Genomic DNA, 14,943 nt, shown 5'->3' with positions numbered 1-14,943 from the left:
GACCTGGCGCTGCTATGCTCGTCACAGTGTACCCCGGAATCAGGCAAAGTAGGGAGAGGTGCTGCTGTGTCAGAGAGAGATTTGCTTCTTTATAGTTAGTATAGGTATTCCACAACATATATACAGTATATATCCATATGAACCAACAGTCCTTCTGAGGACTAATCCAGCTGCATATATTCAGTGGTGATAGCAGGAGTTAGGCAGGCAGTATATGTGGCAGACTGCAGTGCATACAGTGCCTTGTGAAAGTATTTGGCCCCATTGAACTTTTCTACCTTTTGCCACATTTCTGGCTTCAAACATAAAGATATAAAATTCTAATTTTTTGGGAAGAATCAACAACAAGTGGGACACAATCGTGAAGTGGAACAAAATTTATTGGATATTTTAAACTTTTTTAACAAATTAAAAACTGAAAAGTGGGGCGTGCAATATTATTCGGCCCCCTTGAATTAATACTTTGCAGCGCCACCTTTTGCTGCGATTACAGCTGCAAGTCGCTTGGGGTATGTCTCTATCAGTTTTGCACATCGAGAGGTTGAAATTCTTGCCCATTCTTGCTTGCAAAACAGCTTGAGCTCACTGAGGTTGGATGGAGAGCGTTTGAGCTAGTTGAGAATCTGGAGCATTACATTTGTTTGTTCTATGAAACCCTCAAAATGGGCAGAAAAAGAGAACTTTCATGTGAAATTGGACAGTCTATTCTTGTTCTTAGAAATGAAGGCTATTCCATGCGAGAAATTGCAGGGAAACTGAAGATTTCCTACAATGGAATGTACTACTCCCTTCAGAGGAGAGCACAAACAGGCTCTAACCAGAGTAGAAAGAGAAGTGGGAGGCCCCGCTGCACAACTGAGCAGCAAGACAAGTACATTAGAGTCTCTAGTTTGTTAATCGACGCCTCACAGCTCCTCAACTGGCAGCTTCATTAAATAGTACACGCAAAACGCCAGCGTCAACATTTACAGTGAAGAGGCGACTCCAGGATGCTGGCCTTCAGGGCAAAGAAAAATCCATATCTGAGACTGGCTAATAAAAGGAAAACATTAATATGGGCAAAAGAACACAGACATTGGACAGAGGAAGATTGGAAAAAAGTTTTATGGACAGACGAATCAAAGTTTGAGGTGTTTGGATCACACAGAAGAACATTTGTGAGACACAGAACAACTGAAAAGATGCTGGAAGAGTGCCTGACGCCATCTGTCAAGCATGGTGGAGGTAATGTGATGGTCTGGGGTTGCTTTGGTGCTGGTAAAGTGGGAGATTTGTACAAGGTAAATGGGATTTTGAATAAGGAAGGCTATCATTCCATTTTGCAACGCCATGCCATACCCTGTGGACAGCGCTTGATTGGAGCCAATTTCATCCTACAGCAAGACAATGCTAAAAGCACACCTCCAAATTATGCATGAACTATTTAGGGAAGAAGCAGGCAGCTGGCATTCTATCTGTAATGGAGTGGCCAGCGCAATCACCAGATCTCAACCCCATTGAGCTGTTGTGGGAGCGGCTTGACCAAATGGTACGCAAAAAGTGCCCATCCAGTCAATCCAACTTGTGGAAGGGGCTTCTCGAAGCATGGGGTGAAATTTCTCAAGATTACCTCAGCAAATTAACAGCTAGAATGCCAAAGGTCTGCAATGCTGGAATGGCTTAAAGGGAGCATTCTTTGACGAAAGCAATAATAAAATCTAATAAAAATCATTATTTCTAACCTTGTCAATGTCTGGACTATATTTTCTATTCATTTTGCAACTCATATGATAAATAAAAGTATGAGTTTTCATGGAAAACACAAAATTGTCTAGGTGACCCCAAGCTTTTGAACGGTAGTGTATATATATATATACAGGGTGGTCCAAAAGTAGGTGGACAGAAAGTGTAATAAGGTTATGAAGGGGGAGATTTATCAAACAAAATCCAGTAATTTTAGATAACATTATGTGGGGTGATGAAGCTTCTTTCAAATTATCCGGCCATATTAACAGACATAATTGTATTTACTGGTATAATGAGAACATGCATTTAACATTAGATCAACAACTAAATGAGCCTGGTGTCAATGTTTGGGGTGGTATTTCAAGTTTTGGTGTTTTAGGACCAATATTTTTTGATGGAACAGTCACAGGAGATAAGTATCTCACAATTCTAATGAATCAAATTGTTCCCCAGTTACAGCAACAGCCTAATTCAAATTACCTTTATTTTCAACAAAATGGGGCCCCTCCACATTATTCAAAAGTAGTCCGCGAGTATCTTGATGAAACATTTCCTAATAAAAGGATTGGCCGAAGAGGCCCACTTGATTGGCCCGCACGTTCACCAGACTTGACCCCAATGGATTTTTTCTTTTGGGAAGTACTCAAGGACAAAGTTTTTAGTCGAAAACCAAAAAGTGTCAGTGATTTGAAAAATTACATAAGAGATGCATTTCAAGAAATTAATACCCAAAGAGGCTTGTGCAAAAAAGTTTGTCGAAGCGTAAGAGGCAGACTTCAAAGCTGTGCAAATTGTAATGGAAAACAGTTTGAGCACCTGCGTTGATAAAATTTAAGGGCTTTTGTATTATTGTTCAGAATAAAATTTAATTGTCAATGTTATGCTGGTGTTAGTAAATATAATTTTATATATAAATCAAAATAAATGTTATTATTTTCTGTCCACCTACTTTTGGACCACCCTGTGTATTTATATATATATATCCATCTGAACTAACAGTCCTTCTGAGGACTAATCCAGCTGCATATAATCAGTGCTAGGCAGTCAGGCAGTGTATGTGGCAAACTGCAGTGTATGATACAGCACAAGAGGGTCCATTGAACATCCTGTCTGCTACTGTAATAATTACAGATATTTGTAGACATAGTCCCAGATATCAGGGGCCATGGCAAATTTTTTTTTATATCTTAATCCTGGTTATTTGCTTAAAAAGCAATCCAGAGTACTCCATTTTTATGCTCCATTTGCTTGTTCTCACTGCAGAATAAAGCAGAAAATATTGGCCTCCTTTTCCATTCTGTTGCAGTGTGTCAGTCAAGCTATTCACACTAGGTCTCTGTGTAGAATAGTATTAGTAAATTACAGGCCTGCTATTTAAAACCGTGGTTCTCTGTCAGACATAACACCTATAAGAGTGTTCCAAATTAAGCCATTTCTTTCATTTTCATTTCGTTGCAGTATGTTGGTCAAGCTATTCACACTAGGTCACTGTGTTGAAGAGTATTAGTAAATTATAGGCCTGCTATTTAAAACCGTGGTTCTCTGTCAGACATATCACCTATAAGAGTGTTCCAAAATCAGCCATTTCTTTCGTTTCCGTTTTCATTGCAGTGTGTCGGTCAAGCTATTCACACTAGGTGTCTGTGAAGAATAGTATTAGCAAATTACAGGCATGCTTTTTAAAACCATGGTTCGCTGTCAGACATAACACCTATAAAAGTGTTTGAAAACCAGCCATTTCTTCCATTTTCATTTCGTTGCAGTGTGTCAGTCAAGCTATTCACACTAGGTCTCTGTGTGCAATAATATTAGGAAACTACAGGCCTGCTATTTAAAATTGTGGTTCTCTGTCAGACGTATCACATATAACTGCGTTCCAAAATCAGCCATTTCTTGTGAACATGGAAAATATTGCCCTCCATTAAAAATGGGCAAGGTGCGTAGCAAGGGACGGGGAAGTGGACATGATGGTAATGGTGCATGCAGAGGCCGAGGCCGAGGACGTGGCCAGGGGCAAGCTGAAATTGTGCCACAACAAACATCTACATCTTGTCGCTTGACCTTCCGGTCCCAATTACTAGGGGACTGCAGTACACCACTATTGAACCCAGAGCAGTGTCAAAAGGTTATTTATAAGGAGAAGAGAGAGTCATAACGGCTTAAAAAGTACATATTTTATTAAAGATAAACTCATATAAGAATAACAAATAGAGACAATGACTAGGAATGTGCAAAAAACAGCAACCAACCAGTCGGTCCGCAATCCAAGAAAAGTATCTGATAAACATTAAAGTTATAAAAAGCTGCAAAGAAGAGTCATAAAGTACAGCACAGGTAGGGTAAGATTCCATACACACATATCAGCTGAATGCTAGATAATAAGCTAATCACTGGTATCATATCAATACATCTGTAGTTCATCTATAACTGAGCACTGTTAAATGGGTGATGGTCTTACCAGTTTTGAGGGCTGAGGGCAGGCTAGCAGCACAAAGGGCGCAGTTGCGTACCCCGACGCGGGTTTCGAGCCATCCACAGCCACTTTCTCAAGGATCGGTAGTGACTAAAGGTGGAACGACCTTTTTAAACCCATAGCGTCGGTCACGTGTGGCCTCACGTGACCGATCACAAGGCTAAAGGGGCATGTATAAGTGCCTCCTGGATACTCTAAAATGGCGCAGTGTCAAAAGGTTATTGGTGGGATAGCAGATAATGCTTCCAGTCACTTTGCCACCACCACCACCCAGTCTTCCACATGGTCAAGTCTCAGTAGCTGTGAGTCTGGACAGCATATTCGTCACCCTGAACCTCCTTCCTCCCACCATGCAGAGTGCCCGGAGACAACTGATCCCACACTTGGACACTCAGAAGAGCTGTTCACTTTTCTATTTGTAGATTTGGGCCTCTCACCCGGCCAGCTTCAAGCGAGTCAAGAGCAGAAAGCGTGTAGCGATGCCCAAATATTGGAGTAGCCACGGTCACACGAAGGTGGTGATGGTGGTAAAGTGCAATTACTGTCACAAGAAGTGGATGATGATGATGACACACAATTGCCAGAAAGTCAGGAGGAGGACCAAGGTGCAGAAGTGGAAGACATGGTGGTGGATGATATAGTAAATGACCCAACCTGGCAGGGGGACATACAGAGCGAGGACAGCAGCACACAGGGGGGGGGGAGACTTAGCACCACAACAGGCAGGAAGAAGTAGCATGGTGGCCGCAGACACCAGGTAGGAAAGCGTTCCTCATAACGCCAACACAATGGAAGTTGCCAGTACAACTGTTAGGTCTGGTTATTTTTAAAGACTCTGCAGATAACCCCAAAAAGGCCATTTGCACCACCTGCCAGGCCAGCATCAGGAGTAGCAAAACTAGCAGCCTGACCACCACCAGCATGATCAGGCACATGGCAGCAAATCACCCGACTAAGTGGGCTGAACCCCAGGGTCCAGCAACAGTGTCTGCGAGTGAAACCACTGTTTGTTCCGCTGTTGTGCATGCAAGCCAATCCACTGTCCATGGCGCATGCCAAGATGCCTCCCGCCCTGCACCTGTCGTTGAACACTCTCAACAAGCACATCCTTGTCCCAGTGAAGCGTTCAGTTGTCCCTACCCAAGTTCTTGGAACGCAAGCGCAAATATGCAGCCAATGCCACACAGGCCACACTACTAAATTCACACATTTCGCGAATGCTTGCGCTTGTTCCCTTTTAAGCTCGTGGAGACGGAAGCTTTCCGCAACCTGATAGCGGCAGCCATCATTTTTCTTGTTTTGCTGTCCCTGCATTACATCAGCATGTGTCCCACAACATTAGACATGCCCTCAACAACACAGTTACTGGGAAAGTCCACCTAACCACGGACACGTGGACAAGTGCTTGTGAGCAGGGACGGTACATCTCGCTGACGGCACACTGGGTTAATATAGTGGAAGCCGGGACCCAGTCGGACCTTGGGACGGAACACGTCCTCCAAATGCCAAGGATTTCGGGCCCTGGGTCAATCAGGTTTGCCCCCACATTCTACAGTTCCTGCACCTCCTCCTCCTCTTCAGCCTCCATCTCCAAAATGACCACATCAGTCGCAAGCTGGAAGCACTGCAGCACTACCTTGGCCAAGTGGCAACAGGCTGTTCTAAAGCTAATATGCTTAGGTGACAAACCACACAACGCTGAAGAGTTGTGGACAGCACTGAAAAAGCGGGCAGATCTGTGGCTGACACCGCTGACCCTACAGCCAGGCATGGTCGTGTGTGACAATGGCCGGAACCTGGTGGCGGCTCTGAGGCGAGGCAAGCTCACACACGTACCATGCCTGGCCCATGTGCTTAATCTCGTGGTTCGGCGGTTTCTCAAAACCTACCCGGATCAGCCGGATCTGCTTGTCAAAGTATACCGCCTGTCTGCCCATTTTAGGAAGTCAGCTACAGCTTCCGCCACCCTTGCCATGCTTCAGCAGCGTTTGCAGCTTCCAGCTCACCGACTGATTTGCGATGTCCCCACGCGTTGGAACGCTACATTGCAGATTTTGGGAAGGGTTAGTGAGCAGAAGAGAGCAGTTGTTGACTACCAGCATCAACAAGGCCGTCGGTTTTCAGGTCTGACTACACACATAAAACCTCAGGAGTGGACATGGATGTACCATCCTCCAAAACTTTGAGGACTCCACCAAGATGGTGAGTGGCAGTGACGCCATAATTAGCATCACCATCCCGCTTCTCTGTCTTCTGAAACGCTCTCTGCTCACAATGCAAAAGGATGCATTGCAGGCGGAGCACGATGATGGAGCAAGAAACCATACAGGGTGATTCCACACAGCCCAGTCTCATCTCATCCCAATGTGGATAGGGTGACAATGAGGAAGAGGAGGAGGAGCTAGTTTCCTACGCTACAGATGGTGCTACCTGCACAACTGTCATACCATCTGTTCTGAGGACAGGGAGGAGGAAGAAGAGGAGGAGGAGGAGAGCATGGTCAGTCATCCTCTTGGTGAGGACACGGAAGTCTTGCCTCTTTGCAGTCTGGCACACATGACTGAGTTCATGTTACGCTGCCTTTCCCGTGACCCTCGCATTGTCAAAATTTTGGGTGACAGTCATTATTGGTTGGTGACACTTCTAGACCCATGCTACAAGGAAAACTTTCTGTCTCTTATTCCCGCGCAGGACAGGCCTAATAAATTGGGGCAGTACGAGAAGGCCCTTGTTGCGGAATTATTGAAAAAAATCCTATCTGAAAACGCTGGCGGCAGAGGTCACAGTTCGTTGGACAACCAAGGAGTTCAGGCGAGAGAGACACAAATACAATCGAGAAGAGGCAGAGGAACACTGTTAAAGTTCTGGGACAGTTTTCTCAGACCCTCCCATTGCACAAGCCCTGATGCGCGGGGTACTCTCCCAAGGAGGGAAAAGTTGCTGAAGATGCTGAAGAAGTACCTTGCCGACTGTACCAACGTCCTCCATGATTCCTCTGTGCCTTATAATTATTGTGTATCCAAGCTGGACACGTGGCATGAACTGGCTCTCTACACCTTGGAGGTCCTGACCTGCCCTGCTGCTAGTGTTTTGTCAGAGCGGGTTTTTAGTGCCGCCAGTGGAATTATAACCGATAGGCACATCTGCCTGTCAACTGAAAATGCTGACAGACTGACTCTTATAAAAATGAACAAGGGCTGGATTGGGCCAAACTTCTCAACACCACCGAATGAGAGCAGCGTAACATAAACTCATATACAGTGTCTTTTTTTTGGGAGGTCTAACTCTATTCCCATGCACCTCTGTCTTCACACCCAGACATGGGTATATGCTTCCTGATTTTGTCTATTTGCTCTTGTCCTCCTCCTTCCCCGCATCCTCATTCTCCACCACCATATCACCACCATATGTACCATATCAACATATCTACGTCTCTTGCAAGGGACATTAGAGTTCCTCCAAATTTTTGGTAGCCGTTGCTTCCCTGCATAGGCAAAAAATATGGTATACCCACTTCCTAATAATGGGAACGTTGTTTTCAGGAGGCCCTCCGACCTCTACGTCTCTTTACAAGGGGCATTCGAGTGCCTCCAAATTTTTGACAGCCATTGCAGTCACTGCATAGGCAAACAGTATGGGAGACCGTCTCCTTTCTAATGGGAATATGTCGTTACTGAGGCCAACCTTTATGTGTCTTTAAATTGTTAGTGGGGTTTGTCCTAAATTTTGGCAGCTGTTGGACTCACTGCATACCCTATAACTAAATAGCAGACCCTCTCCTTTCTAATGGGAACATGTCATTACTATGGCCCAGCTCTTTGTGTCTTTAAATTGTTAGTAGGGTTTTTCCTAAATTTTGGCAGCCGTTGGACTCACTGCATACCCTATAACTGAATAGCAGACCCTCTCCTTTCTGATGGGAACATGTCATACTCGTTACTGTGGCCCAGCTGTATGTGTCTTTAAATTCTTAGTGGGGTTTTTCCTAAATTTTGGCAGCCGTCGGACTCACTGCATACCCTATAAGTGTATACCATACCCTCTCCTTTCTAATGGGAACATGTCATTACTGTGGCCCAGCTCTATGTGTCTTTAAATTGTTAGTGGGGTTTTTCCCAAATTTTGGCAGCCCTTGCAGTCACAGCATGGGCATTACCACTATAGGAGACCCGCTCTTTTATAATGGGAACATTTTTTTTACTGAGACCCTCCTCTATGTCTCTTCAAAGGGGTATTGGGGTGCGTCCAAATTTTTGGCAGCCCTTGCAGTCACTGCATACTCAATAACAGTATAGGAGACCCACTGTTCAATAATGGGAACAACAAAGCATAGCCAACTGCTGGTCTTTTAAGAATAGTAAGGCTGTAAAAATAGTGTTTGTGACTTTCACAATCACTCCTTCATAAATGAAACAGGATGTCTGATGATGTTTCACACACCACATGGCCAGATAAGGTTGCAAAATGTTAAAATGACATTTCCCGGTGAATGCATTTGTCTTGGTTGAAAGCAATGCAAAAGTGCAAAAACGCATCAAAAACACTACATGTGAACATAGCCCAAGATGTGGAGGAGCATTTTTAGTTTTGATTATTTATTTTACCTAATATACAAGTCATTATCCTGGAAAGGATGTTCCTTAACATATTTCCCAGTAAAATCCATTTTGGTTTAGTTTTTGTATGTTTTATTATGAGTCTGTAAAAGTAGCATAATACCCCGGACAACGTTGTTGACAGCACTGACCTCGGAGTCAGAAATGCTTCCAGGGGTCTTCCCCATGCTGTTCCCATGTAATTTGAGCACTGTTACCATCGATTTGGACAATTTTTAGGCGCTCTGCAGACCGCCGGGGGGAGCCACCGGAAAAATGCTCAAATTTCCCATAGACTTACATTGAGCTCGTTACTCGGACCGAGCTCTCGAGCATTCCAATTTGCTCGACTCGAACAACGAGTACCCAGCATTTTAGTGCTCGCTCATCACTACTCTCCACGTGTAGCCATTATTGTCAAATAAAAGATAGGACAGAAAAACAAGAGAAGGGGAGGGGGGTGCAACGGCAACACGTACAGTAATGTCCCAGATAAAAAAAATATTAAAACACTGATTTCTTAAAACTCTGCACAGAATTCTTCCAAGAACCGTGCAAGTTTTCAGTGAGAGGAATGATTGCTAAATCCAGTCACTGATGTTCTGTAATATCCCACCGCTTGCCACCAATTTGTCAGGGACGTCAGAGACGACACTGGGGAGATCACCCAATATCCTACTGCTGCCGTCACTTTGTCAGGATTGAGCAGGGATTTGCGAGCACACATGACCCCGATTACTCACTATGTAGGTATCGGCAAGCGCCCAGTGAGCGTATGGCATACACACCTCCAAATCCCAACGCATGGAATATGTGTATACGCCCAGTATGGTCACTGCCAGCTTCACGATAACCCATTTATTATTATTCGCTGCCACCACCGACCAAGTTTGAAATATAATACAGGCCTGGTCAGACGCCTGCGTTCTGGTAGAGTATATGTCTTCGGGGGAGGGAACGATTACAGGACAAAAGAAACAGGACTATTAAACTTTATATTTAATCCAAAAGGGAGGCAGTGTTAGGAAAAATATACAAGTATTTTACAAAGGGGACATTTACAGTACAGAATAGACAGTTACACAAAATAAACAGGATTAAAGAAGAAACTTACTATAAAGTTCGCAAACACGACTCAGTATAGTTGGAGGGAAACGCGCTCCTATTGGATTGTTCAGCGAACGTGACCTATGTTACACATCAATATGTACTTCCAACATGAGCACTGATCCACGTTTGGCTGGGTCTTTTATGCCGAAAGGGGAGACCGGCCCACACACCCCTTGTGCTGACATCATGTGGGCTGGGCTCCAGCCTTCACATTTTTATTAAAATCACTAACTTCTGGGATAACTTAACGCTCGTTGATCGCAGAATATTGCTAACTACGCCATTATTTCCATTATGAATTTGCCTTTCTTTAGAGACCACACATGACATAGTTGCGCTCTGTTATTTTGTTACTTTTGCTTTACCGCTCCACGGAGGGGCTCACAGCTATGGAAAAATAAGCATATTGTTACTTGGCTGACCCTGCCACTAAAAATATAGGTCCCGTTATTATCGGACGTATGGAACTTGAGATATTCCATAATCCGTACCGACGCCAGCCCGTCTGCATATTGCAGCTGGGAATTGTTCTTTTACGTTTGAAGCCTAAATGAGCTTTCCTCCTCACTCAGGTGTAAATTATCGCTGGCCTGCGTCAGTGGAAACTACCCTCGCATTTTAATTGGGTTGGTAGCACCCTTTGTGTTAGAATTTGCTTCCAAGGCACTTCTCATGTGTGTGCTAATTTGCATACAGACAGATGGTGTATTGTCAGCACTTCTCCTCTGACCAATACTATAGTGGAGTGGGGACGAAGAGGAGTTTCAGGGGGAGAAAGAATACTTTCAGTATTTATATGACAATAACCTTCAAAGCAGCATATCTGGCATTATTACTTGCTAGGTAGCACATTGAGGGCATTACTACTTTTTATGGGAGTCTATTATTTTTAGAGGCCCCCTCTATCTGGTACGCTGTCTTTGTAGAATTAATTGGTGGAGAGGTAATCATAATCATGGCATAATTTTTGAAGTATTGGGGTCACTGTTCCACGCTGGAGGAGCAGGCAACATGGGGAGTTTGTGCAGGTTAGGAATAGATGGGGACGGTGCTGGGAATGTGAGAAGTCAGATGTGTCTCTGTTGTAATGTGGCTGGAGAAGTCTTTCTGTCCGTCTGGGCCAGATGGAAAAGACGGGAAAAGTGAATGACTCCACCATAAAGAACGTCAGCTGGAAGTCGCTAACTGTATTCTCTGTAATATGGTCGGCAGGACTGGTATCTACCATTATATGGTGGCAATATTGGCCTTTTTGATAGCTTTTTTTGTTTGTTTGTTTTTTATTTAGTAACAGCTTAATGCATCTCAGTCATTATGCAGTGGTACGTGAATGGTGGTATTATTGGCATTATTGGTCTTTGAATATTATGTTTAGTAATATAGAGGCTATGATCATATATAATATTATGTACTCACTGTGTAGTGGTAATGGTAGAGTATATTGTGTAATGGTATTATTTTGGCCTTGTATAGTGGTAAGTTGGATAATACTGGTCTTTGTACAGTGTGTTTTAAGGTTAGCAACAGTGGTATACTGTAATTATATATGTATAAATCCTCTCTTAAGTGGGGGAGGTCGTATGAGGAGACATGTATTTTGGGGCTTGGGCACCTGATCTTTTAGGACCCTAGCAACGCCCCTGCTATCCAGTAATTATCACATTGTTTCATGTAACAATATGTTTGTCGTCTCACGAACATTGTAGCATACAGCTTGCCATGCTCGATATCACGAGAAAGGACACCACTATTTCATTTTCATCACGCTGCTGCGACGGTTGGTTTTTACACTGACTGTCTGCCAGGCCCAGACAGGTCATCTGCCCAAGTGGACAAATGCCCGGTGGGCTGCAGCACTGAGCTGCAAAATGAGCTGCGCGTGCACATATGATTCCAACGCGGTGCACAAAGGGACTTCACCATGTCTGACACTTGCCACCATCAGCGTCAGGAAGATTCTCTGTGGGCGGAGTTTGTGCTCTCCCCTGTCCCTGGCTTCCCCATGAAATCTGCTCCACGCTGCAGCCTTTCATCTTCCCCTCATCAAGATCTGGGTATGTCTCGAATTGGAGCCTTTAAGGCTGCGTGCCCACGTAACGTTTTTCAAGCGTTTATGCTGCGGAATTTCCGCAGCGTAAACGCTTGTGAAATGCTAGGTAATCCGCACCCCATGGTCCCCAAGGGGATTCCGCATGTTCTATGCACATGCTGCGGATTTTTCTGCAGCGTTTATGCTGCGTACAAAAATCCGCAGCATGTCATTTAATTTTGTGGAAGCGCAGCGGAATGGCCGCCATTGACTTGCATTGAGACGCATAGAAACCGCGACTGTACATTTGACAAGCAAATTCTATGCGTCTCTATGTGCGGATGGTACCCAGGTCTAGAGGAGAGGAGACTCTCATCCAGACCAGGGTACCATTGTACCTGTAAAAAAAAGAATAAAATAATAAATAAAGTTTATATTCACCTTTCCGAAGGCTTCTCTGCATGCCGGCATCGCTGAAGGACCTTTGGTGACGTCAGTCATGTGACCGCAGGCCCTTCACCGCTCTGTCTCGCGATATGCCGGCAGCCAGGAAGCAGCGCTGCAGCCACGCCGGGGCATCGGGGGTGAGTATAGCTTTATTTTATTTTATTTTTACGGTTCACACTGTATAAATCCATACTGTTTGCATGGATTTATATATTGTGACCTAGTTGTCAAGCACTTTCCAAGTGATGCTAATCGCCTGGAAAGCGCTTGTCAATCTGCATGCGGAAACGTATGTGAATCCGCATGTGGATCCGCATGTATTCTGCAGGAAAAACGCATGCACAATCTGCATGTACAATCTGCATGCGTTTTTTCTGCCAGGGAGATGCAGAAATGCTGCAGAAATTTTCTGCTTCATCTCTGCATCGTGGGCACATAGCCTTAATAGTGTATGCAGCAGTCACAGCCTCCTATGATGTATGTGCAGCACTCAGCCTTCTATACTGTATATACCCCAGTCTCAGCCTCCTATAGTGTATATACCCCAGTTTCAGCCTACTATACTGTATATACCCCAGTCTCATGATCTTATACTGTATATACCCCAGTCTCAGCCTCCTATACTGTAAATACCGCACTCAGCCTCCTATACTGTATATTCCACACTCAGCCTTCTATACTGTATATACCCCAGTCTCAGCCCCCTATACTGTATATACCTGTCTCAGCCTCTTATACTGTATATTCCACACTCAGCCTCCTATACTGTATATACCACACTGAGCCTTCTATACTGTATACACCACACTCAGCCTTCTATACTGTATATACCCCAGTCTCAACCTCCTATACTGTATATACCCCAGAGTCAGTCTCCTATACTGTATACACCCCAGTCTCAGCCTCCTATACTGTATATACCACATTCAGCTTCCTATGCTGTATATACCGCACTCAGCCTCCTATACTGTATATCCCGCATTCAGCCTCTTATGATCTATATACCCCACTCTCACCCTCCTATGGTGTATGTGCCGCAGTCTCATCCTCCTATGATGAGTATACTGCACTCAGCCTCCTATGATGAGTATACTGCACTCAGCCTCCTATGCTGTATATACCGCACTCAGCCTCCTATGCTGTATATACTGCACTCAGCCTCCTATCATGTATATTCAGCACTCAGCCTCCTATGGTGTATGTGCCACAGTCTCTGCCTCCTATGGTGTATGTGCCACAGTCTCCGCCTCGTATGGTGTATGTGCCGCAGTCTCTGCCTCCTATGGTGTATGTGCCACAGTCTCCGCCTCGTATGGTGTATGTGCCGCAGTCTCTGCCTCCTATGGTGTATGTGCCACAGTCTCCGCCTCGTATGGTGTATGTGCCGCAGTCTCTGCCTCCTATGGTGTATGTGCCACAGTCTCTGCCTCCTTTGGTGTATATACCACAGTCTCTGCCTCCTATGATGTATGTGCAACAGTCTCAGCCTCCTATGATGTATGTATCGCAGTCTCAGCCTCCGCCTCCTATAATGTATATGCCACAGTCTCAGATTCCTATGATGTATATACTGCAGTGTCCTTGTATCCTATGTGATGTATACAGCATAATATAGTATATAATTAGAGATGAGCGAACCTCTCTATGTTCGATTAGTTTCAGATTGGTGAACTTCCCCATGTTCTCCGAATAATTTGTCAAACACTTCGACGAACATATCTGAATCCAATTGCATTCAATGGGAGGCAAAAGCAAACACATACACAACAACTTCAAAGGGGCCCAAAAACTGCCAAAACAGCTCAAATTGAGGGCAGGCACCAGGAAAAGTGTCATCAATTGACCCAGAGTACAAACAGTATAATTATTATTATTATTATTAATATTATAGTGCCATTTATTGCATGGTGCTTTATACTGTATGTGAAAAGGGGTCATTGACTGATACAGGAGGAGAGAGGACAATGCCCATGAGAGCTCACAAACAATCTACAAGAGATGGGTGAGGATACAGTAGGTGAGGGTAGAGCTGGTCGTGAAGCGGTATGGTGGAGCAAGGGTTACTGCAGGTTGTACGCTTGTCGGAAGAGGTGGGTCTTCAGGTTCCATTTGAAGGTTTCCACAGTAGACGAGAGCCTGATGTGTTGGGGTAGAGAGTTCCAGAGTAGGGGGGATGCACGGGAGAAATCTTGTATGCGATTGTGGCAAGACGAGATAAGAGGGAAGTAGAGGAGATTTTGTGAGGATCAGAGGTTGCGCGCAGGTAAGTACCAGGAGACTAGGTCACAGATGTATGAAGGACACAGATATTGGATGGCTTTGTATGCCAAAGTTAGGGTTTTCAACTAGAGTCTCTGGGCAACAGGGAGCCAGTGCATGGATTGACAGAGGGGAGAAGCTGGGGAATAGCGGAGTGACAGGTGGATTAGTCGGCCAGCAGAGTTTAGGATAGATTGGAGGGGTGCAAGAATGGTAGAAGGGAGGCCACAGAGCAGGAGGTTGCAGTAGTCAAGGTGGAAGATGATGAGGGTGTGCACTAGTGTTTTTGTAGATTCATAGTTGAG

The sequence above is a fragment of the Phyllobates terribilis genome, unplaced genomic scaffold (assembly GCF_046119375.1).
Source record: "Phyllobates terribilis strain yellow unplaced genomic scaffold, ASM4611937v1 Scaffold_1__5_contigs__length_1240528914, whole genome shotgun sequence".
In the NCBI taxonomy this organism is placed as follows: Eukaryota; Metazoa; Chordata; class Amphibia; order Anura; family Dendrobatidae; genus Phyllobates; species Phyllobates terribilis.
The sequence above is the reverse complement of the archived record's forward strand: the minus strand, read 5'-3'. Positions refer to the sequence as shown.